A 16,848-nucleotide genomic window follows, 5' to 3' on the forward strand; every position below is an offset into this window, starting at 1 on the left:
ATTCTCGGACGTCTAGATATATATTCTGTATGCCTGTTAGGAATTGCTTAGTAATCAGGTGGGCAAATATTGACATCCCATCTACCCGCTGATGGAAGGCAGTGATGGCCACAAGGTGAACTCTCAGAGAGCTCATAGCAAGCCCTGAGTTCTTCAGGGAGAATAAATAATTCATGCTTAGTGGAAATGGTGCCCAGCTTGCAGGTATTTGTTTCTTTTGGCACCACAGGAAGAATCTTTTCCATTTTTGGAGGTAGATAGTACGTGTGTTGTGTTTCCTACTTTTTATTCACACTTGTTTTACCTGTTCTGAGCAGGTTAGTTCGTTGGGGCAGAGTCATGCCTTCAGGTGAAGTCCCTCCGGGTCCAGGTGGAGGACATGACCATCATCCTGAGAGAAGATTTCATAGACAAGGGAGAGTGAATGGTTTGCAGATGGCCAAGCATGTCAGGTAAGAGGAACCAAGTCTTTCTGGGCCGTGTCAGCATTATAAATACTTCTTGGCTCTGTCCATTCATATTTTGTGTATAACTATGGAGATAAGAGGTATCAGTGGGAATGTGTATAGGAGAGGAGCATTCCATTTGATGAGGAAAGCGCTGCCCCTCAGAAATCATGCTCCAAGTCCTGCTTGTGAGCAAAAAACTTTAGGTATTTCTTGTTTACTGATCAAGCAAAGAGATCTATGAGTGGTGGATCCCCACATGTGAAATGTGTTGTTTTATTTCATCATTCAGTTCGTGCTCTTGGGAAAACTGTCCGCTTAAAGTGTCTGCCATCATGTTTATTCAGCTTGGGAGGTATGCTGCTGTAACAGAGACGTGTTTTATGCACCAGTTTCATAGTTTTAGGGCCTCCGTGCATAAGGAGTGGGAATGTGCTCCACCCTGACTGTTTATATTAGGGCTGTTGAGTAATCTCAGTTAACTCATGCAATTAAAAAAAAAAAAAACCCTACTCGCAATTAATCGCAGTTTTAATCACACTGTTACACAAGAGACTACCAATTGAAATGTATTAAATGTTTTGGATGTTTTTCTACATTTTCATATATATCTTTGATTTTAGTTACAACACAGAATACAAGTGTATATTTCAATTACAAGTATTTGCACTGTAAAAATGATAAAAACAGAAAAAATATTAATTTTTCAATTCACTTCCTACAAGTACTGTAGTGCAATCTCTTTGTCCTGAAAGTGCAATTTACAAACGTAGATTTTTGTTGTTGTTCCACAACTGCACTCAAAAACAAAACATAAAAATTCAGAGGCTACAAGTCCACACAGTCCTACTTCTTCTTCAGCCAATCACTAAGACAAACAAGTTTGTTTACATTTACAGGAGATAATGCTGCCCTCTTATTTACAATGTCACTGGAAAGTGAAAACAGGCATTTGCATGGCACTTCTGTAGCCGGCATTGCAAGGTATTTACGTGCCAGATATGCTAAACATTCGTATGCCCCTTCATGATTTGACCACCATTCCAGAGGACATGCTTTCATGCTGATGATACTTGTTAAAAAAAATAATGCGTTAAACTTCTCACTGAACTCCTTGGGGTGGGGGACAAATGTATGTCCCCTGCTCTGTTTTACCTGCATTCTGCCATATATTTCATGTTATAGCAGTCTCAGATGATGACCCAGCACATTCGTTTTAAGAATACTTTCACAGCAAATTTGACAAAAATGCAGAAAAGATACCAATGTGAGATTTCTAAAGATGTTACAGCCCTCGACCCAAGATTTAAGAAACTGAAGTGTCTTCCAAAATCTGAGAGGGACGAGGTAGGGAGCACGCTTTCAGAAGTCTTAAAAGAGCAACACTCTGATGTGGAACCTACAGAACCTAAACCACCAAAAAGAAAATCAACTTCTGATGGTGACATCTGACTTAGATAATCAAAATGAACATGTGTCAGACCACTCTGCTTTGGATGGTTTTCAAGCAGAATCCATTATCAACATGGATGCACGTCCCCTGGAATGGTGGTTGAAGCATGCGCATCTGGCACATAAATATCTTGCAACAGCGACTACAACAGTGCCATGAGAACACCTGTTCTCACTTTCAGGTGACATTGTAAACAATAAGCGGGCAGCATTATCTCCTTCAAATATAAACAAACTTGTTTGTCTGAGTCATTGGCTAAACAAGAAGTAGGACTGAGTAGACTTGCAAACTCTAAAATTTTACATTGTTTTATTTTTGAATGCACTATTTTTGTACATAATTCTATATTTGTAAGTTCAACTTTCATGATGAAGAGACTGCATTACTGTACTTGATTAGGTGAGTTGAAAAATACTATTTCTTTTGTCTTTTTACAGTGCAAACACTTGTAATCCAAAATATAAAGTGAGTACTGTACACTTTGTATTCTGTGTTATAATTGAAATCAATATATTTGAAAATGTAGAAAACATCCAAAAATATTTAAATGGTATTCTATTGTTTAACAGCGTGATTAATTTTAATCATGCGATTAATATTTGTAATCGTTTTACAGTCCTAGTTTATACAAAACATACACATGACGTTGTCTGTTAGGATCTTTATCATTTTGCCTCACATGATAGGGAAAAAAATGTAGGCATGCATTGCAGACCGAGCACAAGTTGAGTAGGTTCATGTGTAAGAGCATTTCCGTGGGGGATCACTTATCTTAGGTTGTACACTGGTTTAGGTAGGCTCCCCATCCAATCAGTGAGGTATCTGTTGTGATCTGTATGGATGGCAGATCCTGCTGAAACGGGATGCCTGAGCCAACGTTTATTGGGTTTGTCCACCATCATAGTAAATGCAGGACCTCTGGGATCAGCATGAGTCTTTGCTTACACTGTGCTTTCATGGAATACACATCGAGTTCAGCCATCTTTGAAAACAATGCACGTGTAGTCTGGCATGTTTTACAACAAAAGCAGTGGCCGCCATATGTTCCAGGAGTTGTAGGCAGTTGGGTGTGGACACCCATGTGCTGTCAGAGATTACTGATATGAGGGAGGTCAGCACTGTGAATCGAGGCAGGTCAGCACTGTGAATTGAGGCATCGGTAGCCCTATGGAGTGAAAGAGATGATTTGTCGAGTGATGTGTAATGTTTCTGTCCTGGTAGGACCTTTTAGTAGGGGAATATTAGTATTCCCTGTCTGCGCAGATGAGCAGCTACTACTGCTAGGGTTTTGATAAAGCCTCATGGAGCCGTTGACAGTTCAAATGGCAATACTCTGTATTGGAAGTGATCTTGTCCCATTGTGAATCGTAGGAATCATCTGTGAGCAGGATAGATGATAATGTGAAAGTAAGCATCTCTGTAGGTCAAGGGCTGAGAACCAGTCCCCCTCTTCCAGCGCCGGGATGACAGAGTTCAGTGTGACCATTTTGAATCTGTGGTTGCGAACAAATTTGTTGAGTTTTCTGAGATCTGGTATGGGTCTCCAACTTCTTCTGAGTCAGGAAATAGTGGGAGTAAAACCTTCTTTCTCTGTGTTGTGTTCGAACTTGTTTCATGGCCCCTAATTGTAGAAGGTGATCTACCTCGTCTCAACAGGTGCTTGTGAGAAGGGTCCCTGAAGAGGGACAGAGAAGGGGGGCAGGTAGTGGGATGGAGGTAAAAAGGGATGGTAGAAGTTGTTTGAATGATCTCCAAAACCCAGTGGTCCATGGTGATAGTGGCCCACATATGGTAGAATGGTCGGAGTCAATGATAAAAAAACTTGGATTGTTGGTTCTATTAACACCGGTGGTAGGGGAAGGGAGGTCAGACCCTTGACCAATGCCTCAAAATTGCATCTTGTTTGAAGGTGCTTGGGACATCGCAGCCTGGGATTGGGTAGGGTAACATCTCTGTGGTCTGTGCCTTTGTCTTTGATTAAAAAGGCCTCTGTTGTCGCTCTCTGGTTGTGTTTCTATTGCACTGAAAAAGGTTGCTATCTCCCACATCTGTTGGCGGGAGAGGGAGGAAGGTATAGATGCCCAGGGTTGGGAGCGCCATTCAAGAGTCCTTCATTGAGTTTAGGACTTCCTCTGTTTTTGCAGAGAATAGTTTTTCCCTGTCAAAGGAGAGATCCTCAACTTTAGTCAGGAGGTCCTTTGGAATTCCAGAGGATTGTAGCCAGGAGGCCCTCCTCATGACTACTGCCATAGCTGTTGTGCAAGCAGCCACGTTCATGACATAAAGAGACACTTGGTAAAGTTGTACTTGACATAAGTTGACCTTCGGTAATGGTGGACTGAAATTGCTCCCTTCTGTCTTCTGGGATGTCTGCCAGAAAATCGTTGAGTTTTGTTAATTATCATGGTCATACTTCGCTAGTACTGATTTGTAGTTGGCCATGTGGAACTAAAGAGTCTCCGATAAGTAGATTTTTCGTCCAAACAAATCAAATCTCTTCGCGTCCTTGTCCTGTGGGGTAGATTTATAATGGGTTTTTTCCCCTCATTGGTTCACCACCTCCACCACCAAGGAGTTTGGCTGAGGGTGTGAAAATAGGAACTCCATACCCTCTCGGGCACATAATATTTTCTATCCACCCTTTTGCATATCAGAGGTACGGTTGCTGGTATTTGCCATAATAATTCTGCTGTTTCCATCAGAGCTCTATTAATTGGTAGTGCAATCTTAGTCGAGGATGCTGGGTGCAGTATTTTGAGGAGCTGATGTTGGTTTCAGTCACCTCTTCCAGCTGGATGTTCTGGCTTTGTGCCACCCGTTTGAATAACTCTTGAATTGTTTTGAGTCATCTGCAAAGGGGAGCAGGGGTGGCATGACTGCCTCATCCGGAGTTGGTGATTCCAATAACCAAGAACAATCATCCAATTCCTCTATAGAATCCTCATGCGTCTCTGAGGGTTAATTTGCAGTAGCCATAAGAAGGTTTATCTGTCACCTCTGGAGCATGCGGAGCCTTTGGGCCTGTGCTCGTAGACTGCCCATGGCTCCCACTGTGCCCACTGCATTGAAAATGGCATGGGGGGCACATGGGTTAATCAGCCATGGGGGCATGTCCCTGTGTTCCCTGGCACATTCCCTGCCCAATGAAGAGGAATGTCTGGAGTAGAAGACTGCCTCATCAATATCAGCTTCGTCATCACTGGAGAATCTGGAGGCATTTGGTGAGTCTGGCTGTACTGGTGCCATTGGCACCAGAGAACTGTTGGTTCTAAGTACTGGTGATCCCGATGTGGATGAAATTCTGATATCACCCGCTTTAGCAAGGGAGCGTGGTGCCATGGGCAGCAGTGCCGTGCTCTTACATGAAGAAGCCTGGGAGATCGATCCTGTCTGCTTGTGAGTGGCCTTGATCAGTGCCGACTCAGTGCAGTCAGGTATCGGCTTCGTAGTGTGCGGCACCGCTGGAGGTGGCAGAGTGAACTGAGGTGCTGTCAGCACCATGTCCTGCCTCGTAGTTGGTGCTGTGGAGAAAGAGGCTGACATGCCTGCAATCCTTATCTCTGTAGGCAGAGGTCCCAGTACGGACAGCACCAGAGGTGCCCAGAGTATCAAACGTGCTCACCCTGCTGGTCGCCGGCACCGCAGGTAGTGATCTTGGTGTAGACCATTTTCTCTTCAACGGTTCTCCATGAGCAGGAAATATCTCCCTGTTTCTTCACTTTCTGGAGGAGAGGGTACTCGACCTGTCCAGGGAGCAGGTGCCTGGAGAATCTCCCAATGGGGTTGTTCCAGAAGCGGACAGTGGTATTAGGGATTTATCCATAAGAATCATTTTGAGTAGGAAATCGCCGTCCCTCCTCACTGTGGCTTTAAGATTGCTGCAATGGGATCATTTCTGGGGAATGTGCTCCTCCCCTAAGCAGCAGACATACTGAGTGTCCATCGGAGATGGACATAGCATCCTTACAAGAAGTGTATCTTTTAAACCCAGGAGAGCCTGGCATTTTCAGAATCCAACTTCAATTGTGGAACTAAAAGAAACAGAGGGGAAACTCTTACGGAGGTTTTGTTTTTTGTTTAAGGGAATTTAACTGCTTAAAAACAGAAACCTAGATCAACAATGAACTAACCATTGAGGAATAAACTTAATTATTTCTCACTCTTTCCTAGATGATTTTGTGACATTGCCATTGAAGCTCCATCTGCAGCTTAAGATGGTTGAGAAAAATCCGAGGGGCCTGGGACGTGCAAGCGCTGGTTGAATCATCAGTGACACCATAAGACAGCTACTATGCACATGTGTCCCAACAAGGCACTGCTCCTGAAAATCTCCAATCAGCAGCGCCAGGATGCACTGACACCTGAAGTGGAGCACCCACAGGGACAGTACTCGAAGAATAAAAATTATTCTATAAACCTTGTGAACAGATGAATTAGACTGTTCCAATCTCAGCCATTGTTTCGGCTTTTCCATTTAACCTTATTTGATATGCAATATGCTTTGGAATCTGGAAAGAGCTTTTCTCCAAAGACATCAGAAGTACTGAACTGAGATATGAATAATTACCAAATTGGCCAGGCTATAAAAATTCTGTCAGATTTTATTAAAAACAAAACATTGTAGGTACAGTATCCATGTCAGGCTCACTTCAATAAGGAATATATAGATACAACGCAGGAACAAAATAGATTAACAGGTTCAGCTAAATACTTAAGTTATAAAATAATCTTTGATCAACAAAACATTACTAACTATTATTTGTTTTATCATAGCACCTAGAAGCCTTAGTCATGGACCAGAAACCCACTGTTTCCAGCACCGTAGAAACATCACAACAAGACAGTCTCTGCTCCGAAGATCTTAAGATTTACTGAAACAATTAGCTTGAGTTAGTGCATTCTGTGTTAGCCTAGCTCAAGTGAGAGCAACCACACTTCAAAACACCGGAGTTACACAGAGTGATTTGGTTAGCAGCGGCATTGACTGGATTAACAGCTGATGACTTGTCCAAACTTGAGTTGTTGCAGCCTCACTGCGTTAGTAGCTCAAGCATCATCATCACCGGAGCTTTATTAGTAAATATTAATTTGATGATTCTTTTGTACACTTCGTCTGGCATTCACTTGCAAAGACACCCAACAGCAGCTTCATCAGCAGAGTGAAGGGTCCTAAGCCTACCATGAAATCTAGTTAGTTGATATTTGTCAACAAAATGAGCTATTGACTGACAGCGGCGGCACTGACAATGTGGGTCATCGTGTAGACCCAAGTGTAGAGGTTGGCTGCACGTATTCCTTGGCCAGTTTGGATCGTGTTCAGCAGAGTCCAAAGCTGACATGGCAGGTCAAATCCCAGGGGTCAAAAGGCTGGATCACCGACAAGCAAAAATACTTCAAACATCTGTAGCTGACCACTCATTGTGCCATTGGGTATATATGCTGACAGATTCCACAGTGGATGCCTTGACATAAATTGTGCTCTGGGGTTACTGAAGATGTCCATATGCAGTGGGAGATCTGGACTGGCATATAGCTTTTCCACCAGTCCACCTGTAGACTCTCCATGATGAACGTGGGAGGAGCTATGTTGCTCAGAACTGGTAGCCAAGAATAGGAGTGGGGCAAGGGTGCCTGTGATGATGCACATGGTCAAGTTCAATTCAATGTTGACCAATTTACTGTGAGGTGATACACCACACAGGGACACCGTATTCCACTAAGGAACAGCACAGCACCAAAGCCAATGTGCAAAGTGTACACTAAACTGTCATGATTCTTTGGTCAAAGAACAGAATCCTTATTGTGCAGCACTTTGTTTTAGACTGAGCTAGTGCGTGACTAGTGATTAGGAAAGTGTGTACTCTATATACTCTACCTTAATCTTGCTGATTTAGTCCAGATGCCCACAAAGGGACCGTTAGCAAAGTACATCTCTACCTCGATACAATGCAGTCTACGAGAGCCAAAAAATATCTTACTGCGTTATAGGTGAAACCGCGTTATATTGAACTTGATTTGATCTGCCAGAGCGTGCAGCCCTCTCTTCCCCCAAGCGCTGCGTTACCACATTATATCCAAATTTGTGTTATACTGGGTGGCGTTATAACAGGGTAGAGGGGTAACAAAGGATGTCCGTTACTACAAATGACGTAATTAACAAAGCATATGATTGATATGGAGTTATGATCAAACTATGTTCAGTGATGGTTAAGAGATCTCTTATTTATGAAGTAATCACCCACTGACAAAATTTTTAACTCAAAGAATTGCTTGCTACTACAGTTGCACTTAACAACTGGGTTAGAAATCCATGAAGCTTATCAATCATGTAAATTGTATTGAGAATTGTTTTAAGGATCATTTCTAATGCATAAATTTGGGCATATAGGAATGATACTTAGGCCAGGTCCACACTACAGCGTTAAATCGATTTAAACAGCGTTAAATCGATTTAACGCTGTACCCGTCCACACTACAAGGCACTTAAAATCGATTTTAAGGGGTCTTAAAATCGATTTCTGTACTCCAGCTAAATGAAAGGAGTAACCCTAAAATCGATATTACTAAATCGATTTAGGGTTAGTGTGGACGGAAATCGAAGTTATTGGTCCCATTCTTTTACTGAGCTACCCAGAATGCACCGCTCCGGAAATAGATGGTAGCCTGGGACCATGGACGCACACCACCGAAGTAATGTGCCCTAGTGTGGACGCGTAAAATCAATTTTATAAAATCTGTTTTATAAAATCGATTTTATTAATTTCAATTTTACTCTGTAGTGTGGACGTGGCCTTAGACAAGCAATGCTGGCTTCAGCCTAGTTTGCTTAACATGAGGGCAATGTTGCCTTACAGTTGTAGCTGGAGGTAATGATGTCCTATACATGATTACAGCCACTGCTTCTTTAATTCCTTATTTTGTAGGGTGGACTGATTAAATCAAGGCAATTTAAAATCACCAATTTAAATGCCTCAAATGAAATTAATTTTAATCAACTTTTCCATTTGTACTTTAGTTATTTTCTAAAGTTACATTCTCATTGCTTGATATAACCATTAAAACATGATTTAATTAATCTCACTGTTAAACAATAATAGAATACCATTTATTTAAATATTTTTGCATGTTTTCTACATTTTCAAATATATAGATTTAAATTAAAACAAAGATTACAAAGTGTACAGTGCCATGCAAATGTAAACAAACTGTCTGGCAGCCCACCAGTGGATTACCCTGACGAGCCGCATGAGGGCATGTGGCACAGGTTGCCCACCACTGATCTAGACCATCCCTAACAGATGTTGGTCTAACCTGCTTTTAAAAATCTCCAATGATGGAGATTCCACAATCTCCCCTAGACATACTAGTTTAGAATAAAAAACATTTTAAAAGCCTTTTTCCCCCAGGGATTGTTACCCAAAAACAGGTTTTGGGAGCCCCTAGAATAGCCTACCTATTGCTCCCATAATCTGTCCTTCCTAGAGTATGGGTTTCCAGGGTAGATAAGGAAATACACCATTACTTCAATATAATGCCACCCGATATAACACAAATTTGGATATAATGCAGTAAAGCAGTGCTCCGGGGGAAGGGAGGGCAGAGCTGCATGCTCCAGTGGATCAAAGCAAGTTCAGTATAACTGTATTATAGGTGAAACCACGTAACATTTTTTGGCTCCCAAGGACAGCGTTATATCAAGGTAGAGGTGTACCTGAAGGACACAGATATAGCCTTCCAATAAATGAAGGACAGGCAGTATTCTTTCCACAACAAAGAACCTTTTTATTAATGCAACTAATAATTCCTAATACAGTAATAAACTAAAAACCTAAATAAAATACAAAGCCCTTATTCTAAGCTAAAAAGCGTTTTAAACTGCAATAACGTACAGTTCAAATGATTCTGAGTGTGCTCTGTAACAGATGGCCAGCCTTTAACCTACACACACACTATACTACTTTATGCTATGCTACACTACACTATAATTATCACTAGCAAGCTTACTGTACATTGATTTCTGCTGCTGCCACTGCTCTCAGCTTTCAGGCAGCTATCAGCTTGGCTCTGCTCCACCTCAATCACTTCAATTCCTCTGGGAGCTCCTGTCCTCTCCATCCCAATCTTCCCCCTACTGCTCCCTCTGCTCCTGAGTGTCTACTTTTATACTGTCCTATCAGCTCCTTACTGCAAATGGTCACTGACAGTTGTTAACTTCAAAGTTATGATCTGTTGATCTTTCCCCCCCCTTGGCTTTCTGCCAATGTTATGTTATGTTTTTCCCTCATTTGAAGCTCAAGCAATTTTTCCCCTTCTGCACCACACAAGCTCAGAAAATATCATGTGACCTGTGGTGACTCATCAGGTTTTTTTTGAACTACTTTAACCTACCTTCTGCCCTTGACCTATTTTCAGTGACCATGTGACTTGCAGCGTCCAATGGTATGTGACATGCAGCTTCTAATAGTAGAGTGATTTTTGCTTATTCCAAATGGAAGGTAGGGACAACAAAATGGAGTCTGAGGAATTTCTTAGATATCAGAATGTCCTTACTGAAATTTTCTCCCTCATGATTTAACCTTATTTAACTTACCTAATCAATAAGCCAACGACAGCTGTAACTATTTAATCACTTCTTAAACTCCTGGGGGAATTCTGCACTAAAAAGTTAAAAATTCTGGAACAAGTTTCTTGAGGGAGGCGGGAGGAACTGTTAGGGAGTTTCCCTCATGCAGATTCTGGCTGATCCCTAGCCTCTCCCATTCAGTCAGGCACATGTCCCTCCACCCCCACTCAAGACACACACACCCCATCCCCATGTGGCCCTGCCCCTCTGCCCCGTGGCCCTGCACCTCCCTCCCCCATGGCCCTGCGCCTCCACTCCCATTCTGCCGCTGCACTAGTCTGTCCACCCCCACTAGCCCTTATGAATCCCTGTCTGTGACACACACCCCCAGCAGCCCCACACTGCCTGTCTCTCTCCACAGTCCGTCTCCTGACCTGGCCCTACAGGCACTGTGAAGGCGGCTGTGCAGGCTCTCTCTCTTCCCTAACTGGCTGGCAGAAGCTGCTGTGTTCTATCACCCTCTGGTGGGCAAAAGACGGAACTGCAGCAACTTTTCAGATGATGCTTTTTTCTGTGCAAAAAAATTAAAATATGCACAGCTTATTAATTATGCACACATGCAGTGGCGCAGAATTCCCCCAGGAGTATACTGAGGCCATCTGTGGCCATGATTCTCTTTTATGGACATAGATATTAATCAATTCATTACTCAATGGTTTGCTGTTACACTAACTATAGAACACATCTCTTATAATAAATGTTCCCTGCCCATCTGGTCAATTACATTGCTCATTTATGACAACTACCAACTTTTGTTAATTAGTCCTTTCTGCCTCTGGACTATGTCAGCAAGGTCAGGATAAGGAGAGTGGATATTACAGTACAGTCCTACTAATAATAACAGATGTTAGTCTCACAGTAGCTCAGTTTAAAAGAAAGCACTATTGTACACAAACTCTGGCCAACACAGGAAGAATTCTGGAATTTTTGGTCAAAGAATCGGGAGTTTAATACACAAAGAACTATAAAACATTAATATTTTACTAACATTCGGTTACATAATTAGTAAGCTGAAGACACCTGTTTCAAGGATAAGGTTAGCAGGAACCATTGTGGTCATCTAGTCTGACCTCCGGTAGAACACAGGCCAAGAACATCTTCAAAATAACTCCTAGGTCACATCTTTTGATAAGAAGATCCAAACTTAAATGTAAAAAAATTGTCAGTTATGGAGAATCCACCACAATCCTTAGTAAATTGTTCCAATGATTAGTTACTCTCACTATTAAAAATGTATCGCTTATTTCAAGTCTAATTTATCTAGCTTCAACTTCCAACCATTGAATCATGTTATATCAGCCTCTGCTAGACTGAAGATTCCATTATTAAACATTTATTCCCCCTAATCAAGTCACCCTTAGCTGTTGATTCTCCTTAACCAAGAGAAAGTTATTAGCCAAGATGGTAAGGGATACAATCCCAAGCTTGACGTGGCCCTAAATCTCTGACTGCCAGAAGCCAGGTGAGAAACAGGAGAGCATCATTCCAACTGCCCTGTTCAGCACACACTCCCTGAAACTCTGGTACTAGCCACTGACAGAGAGGATAGTAGCCTAGATCAACCATTGGCCTGACCCAGGTTCTTAGAAGTATACTCTGAGTTCTTTGAGTCTACCATTATCAGGCATGCTTCCTAATTCTTTTATCATTCTGACTGCTCTTTTCTGAACCCTTTTCAATTGATCAATATCCTTGATAAAATAATGGATTCTTCAATCATAAAAAGACATTTGTAGCCAGATCATTATGACAAAACATCTGTTAGAGTGGTTCCTGATAAACTAAAAGCATCTATCAGAAGATCACTACTTCAACAATTACAGAAAACAGCTACCCACTCCTCAATCACAAATAGTCCTTTTCTGGCCATCTGGACACATTTTGTAAGTCAATGGGTCAGAGGACACACAACCCCTTACTAATAACATGCAACGGTCAAGCAAAATTCAGCTTATTGATAACACAATAGGGCAGATTGTATTTAAGCTTAAATACAAAGAATTATAAACACAAGGCATGGTGGGACTCTGGCTCACCTACAAAGAATCAAAGTGTAGTCATAAGTTACTATGGTGAGGTTGTTTTTTTTTTTTTTTTGTTTTGTTTTGTTTTTTAAAATCATCCCCTGAGGCTGGCTAGAATAAGGAAGCCTGCTATTAGCTCAATGGCCTGAAAAAAACAGGTTGAGAGGGCTGGACAACATGGTTCTCAAAATCTTCAGCATTCCAATAGCTTTTTGGAGACACAGATCAAGACTCCTCAGCTTTTATTTGTAGAGAGAACCTTCCAATGGCATGAGCACGAGCTTATGGAGCAAGTTTTAGTGATTCTGTTCTTGTATTTCCTTTTTTCCGCTGTATGCTTTGGCCTTGCAAATAGCATAAACTATGTTTTCAGTGCACTTCAGAGAATTTCAGTTTTTCATATCTGTGATGCTAACAATTTATGTCCCTTATGATGAAAGATTTCTTCTTCTTCTTCAGCTCTACAGATAAGTTTGGTAGTTCAGTCACACCACTCAGCTTCTGGGTGTTCCTTCTAGCCAAGCCAGTTTTATATCCTCACAGTATAACCTTAGATGTGCATTAATGGTTCTAGGCTGAATCATAAATGCAAGTCCTGAATGTACCATGGTATTGAAGGATATATGGAGATCAGCACATGGCACAAAAACTGATGACTGCGGTATTTTTATTTACATGACCAAAATTACCATCTTGAATTGAACATGAAAACATCTTTGGAAACTATATTTTTCTTTGTGTTCAAAAGAATTCTAATCTGCACTCTAGTCTATGAACGTTTGTATGTCATGGTCACCACTTTGGATCTGAGCACAGTCTGACCTGATGTGGAACAGGAATCTGAAGGGTCCGCCTCCTCCCAGGTGAATGCCCTGGGCTATGGCAGGTCTTTCTTGGCTCTCTGGTTGAAACTGTTCAAATGTCTATAAATAGTTCAAGGAGCGTTAGAGTAAAACTAAAGTGATATGTCCAAGACAAAATATGGAACTCAAGTTTTAGAAATAGTGGAAATCTCATCATCTATTCTGAAGATGCATATATTCTGAAGATACTATGCACATTACATAGAAAAACTTTTCATTGTGTACGTGAGATTATCAAACAAAACTGTTAGTGGACTGAGTTACTTTGTAGTCATACTAACCTTTATTGTGAAATCCAACTAGTAGTTCAAATTGTCCTAACCTGTTCTTTCTATATGCAGACTAGGTCAGAAGCAAGATGCATGTTGTGTTATTTGCCAGATATGAACTGGGTGCTAGGTACAGTTAACGCAGATGTCTCCATGGGCCCCACACTACAAGGAGGATGTGGAAAAAATTGGAAAGAATCCAGTGGAGGACAACAAAAATGATTAGGGGGGCTGGAGCACATGACTTAGGAGGAGAGGCTGAGGGAACTGGGATTGTTTAGTTTGCAGAAGAGAAGAATGAAGGGGGATTTGATAGCTGCTTTCAACTATCTGAAAGGGGATTCCGAAGAGGATTGATCTAGACTGTTCTCAGTGGTACCTGATGACAGAACAAGGAGTAATGGTCTCAAGTTGCAGTGGGGAAGGTTTAAGTTGGATATTAGGACAAACTATTTCACTAGGAGGGTGGTGAAGCACTGGAATGGGTTACCTAGGGAGGTGGTGGAATCTCCTTCCTTACAGGTTTTAAGGTCAGGCTTGACAAAGCCCTGGCTGGAATGATTTAGATGGCGACTGGTCCTGCTTTGAGCAGGGGTTTGGACTAGATGACCTCCTGAGGTCCCTTCCAACCCTGATATTCTATGATTCCACTGACATCCTCCTGAATGCTGTATACAAAACCACTGAATCATTCGTTTACACTGTTTGAACTAGTACCATCCAAGTATATATCACTAAGTTGTTTTTAAACTCCAAACAGTTCTGAATAACAGGAACACCAAAGTATCATTATTTCTATATGATACATAAATACACACGCAGAGTTTATTGTTCGAGACACAACTAATCACTGCGTTTCCCTACACCTACCCCCTGAAAACCGTAATGAATAACTGCGGAGAATCGCGCCCCCAGGAGGCTCACCCCTGGGAAATTTATATCCCTTGTGCGATCCCAGGGAGCCCGTTTTAGTAACAGCAGCTCGACACGGGCTGGGAGAGTGATCAACTTGGGGACACGCCCGGGCCTCAGGCTCCCTCCCTTAGCACCGGCGACAGGGAAAGCGGGCGGGGAGGCGCCGCTCCCTTCCCAGACAAAGCCCCCGCGCCCGCCGCTCAGGCCCGCCAGCCCCTCTTCGGATCGGAAGCAACGAGGCCGGCGGCAAACGCGCCAGGCTGCGAAGACCTGGGTGGAGGCAGCTCCCACCACCCCCGCCCGCGGGTCCCCAGGCCGCTGGCCCCTCCCCCCACAAGCGGGTTCGCTGGAGCCGGGGCAGCGGCGCAGGCTGATGACCCGCAGCTCCCCAAGGAGCAGCGACCGCCCCCCCCCGGGCAGGAGGCTGATGCGCGCCCCCGTGCGCTGCTGAGGACACAGCTGCCCAATGACACGGCGGGGGGGGGGTCTCCACACTCCGCCTCGGTTGGGGAGCAGGGAGTCCTCTTGCCCAAGCGCCCCGGAGCCCGGCCGCCACCTCTCCCGCGCGCTCCCAGCCGGCCGCTCCGGACGCCGCCGCCGCGCAGGTACCTGAGCATGTAGCGGGCTCGGAGCGGCGGGCAGGACGGACGGTTCCCGTGAAGCGCAGCCGGCGGCGGGAGCTGGAACGAAGCGCGACCAATGGAGTTGTTGGGGGAGGGGAAGCGAATCCGTTGTTGGTCCCCAGAGAGCGCGAACCGTTGCCGCTGCTCTGCTCGCGCTGCCCTAACTCCGCGTTCCCAGCCGCTCTCAGACTGACCCGCAAACTACCCAACCCCGCCCCGCCCCGGCTGCCTGGACCCGCCCCCAGGAACGCTCGCCCCAGAGGCACAGGCGGCGGCAGGAGAGCAGCGTGTCGCGCAGTCCTAGTGTCCTCCGCATTCCAACCGCTCTCCGTACCCTACCCCCCACCCCACGCTAGCAGAGCCTGGCGCCAGGCCCCCGCGCGCTGCTTCCCCCAGGCCGAGCGAGGCGGCTGCCGTCTGGCCCCCAAGGCTGCCCTGCAACCGCTCTGAGTCCAGCAACCGCGGTGTGGGGAGCTGCTGGGCCAAAGTTTTTTTTTTTTGGGGGGGGCGGGTTGCAAGCAGTGAAGAAGCTTTTGCAAGGAATTGGAATTTGTTCAGCAAAGAGAGTCTCCCGCTGATGCAGTTGGGTCGGTTCATCACTGAAAACAAAAATGTGAAATAAAAAATATTCGTGGGGGGGGTGTTGGCCAAATAGGGCCCGTTTCCCCCTGGAGCTTACCTAATTACACCAAGGAGGCACGGAGGACAAGAAGACGGGTACCACACCTTTATTCTCGTTCAGCTGAGCGGGTGTTTCTCCTCGGCTAGTGCCAGAGAAGAAAAACACACCTTACATGGGTGACATAGGCCCCTTTTATAATCAGCAACAAACAACTTTAGTTCTTATCCTGTTTACGTCATTATGCTGACCTATAGATAACAGGTTACACAGAATACATGTATTATTTTGGGGAGGGGGGATACAGGAGACATCTGTTGCGGATACATTTGTCATTTTGAAGGGAGAGTAAGGTACATGCCTTGACCCCTAGCATTAAATGTCTTTGGAGATACATGAGAAAACAGCTGCATATACTTACGTGCCAAGCGGGCCAATTAGCAAATAGCTGACATGGTTAAATATAAGATTAAATGCATGTCCTGTCCTTGATTCTCAGGTTCCGTCTATCATTCAAATCCCTAGGCCCATCCTTTAGCTAGAAGCAGAAGCCGGAATTTCAGGCCTCTTAATTCTTAGGCCTTTTCCATCAAGTTTCCCCCTCCTTAAAAACATTTTAAGAGCTTATGGGCCTCAGATCCTTCCGGCTTGTATAATATCATCATTTGTTGATATGTAACTTGACTAGGCAGTTTTCGGACCACTGCAATTAAGCACGGGGTGAAGCAAGCAACTGTTAATAGGATGGTGATAAAGAGTATAAAAAGGAGGAAACCTTTTCGTAACCATCCCCATTGTGGTAGCCAGGAGGTAAACCAATCTATTGGTACTAGCCCAAAATTGTCGAAAATGGGTAACTCGGGTTCCATTAAGGTGTTGCCATGCCCACTGATACCACCGTACCACATGGTGCTTGTTAGTGGCGTTATCTCGCTGGCAACTTAGAAAGAGGGCATCAAAGTACCCATCCAATCCTACTGCTTTACAACCATCGCCCCTGTGATTCCAGTAGG

The 16,848-nt window shown here is 43.9% G+C and overlaps 1 protein-coding gene across 3 annotated transcripts in view; it reads right to left on the reverse strand.

The window, feature by feature from the left end:
- Positions 1–15,718, reverse strand: part of RESF1 (retroelement silencing factor 1) — a 53,407-nt gene extending 37,689 nt beyond the window's left edge. For 2 of the 3 annotated variants that reach the window (XM_050917931.1, XM_050917921.1), the window contains exon 1: positions 15,203–15,718. The gene's annotated coding sequence lies outside the window, so the exon portion shown is untranslated. The remainder of the gene's footprint in view (positions 1–15,202) is intronic. The other variant, XM_050917928.1, reaches the window with a different exon arrangement.
- Positions 15,719–16,848: the final 1,130 nt, after the last annotated feature.

The sequence above is a fragment of the Gopherus flavomarginatus genome, chromosome 1 (assembly GCF_025201925.1).
Source record: "Gopherus flavomarginatus isolate rGopFla2 chromosome 1, rGopFla2.mat.asm, whole genome shotgun sequence".
Classification (NCBI taxonomy): domain Eukaryota; kingdom Metazoa; phylum Chordata; order Testudines; family Testudinidae; genus Gopherus; species Gopherus flavomarginatus.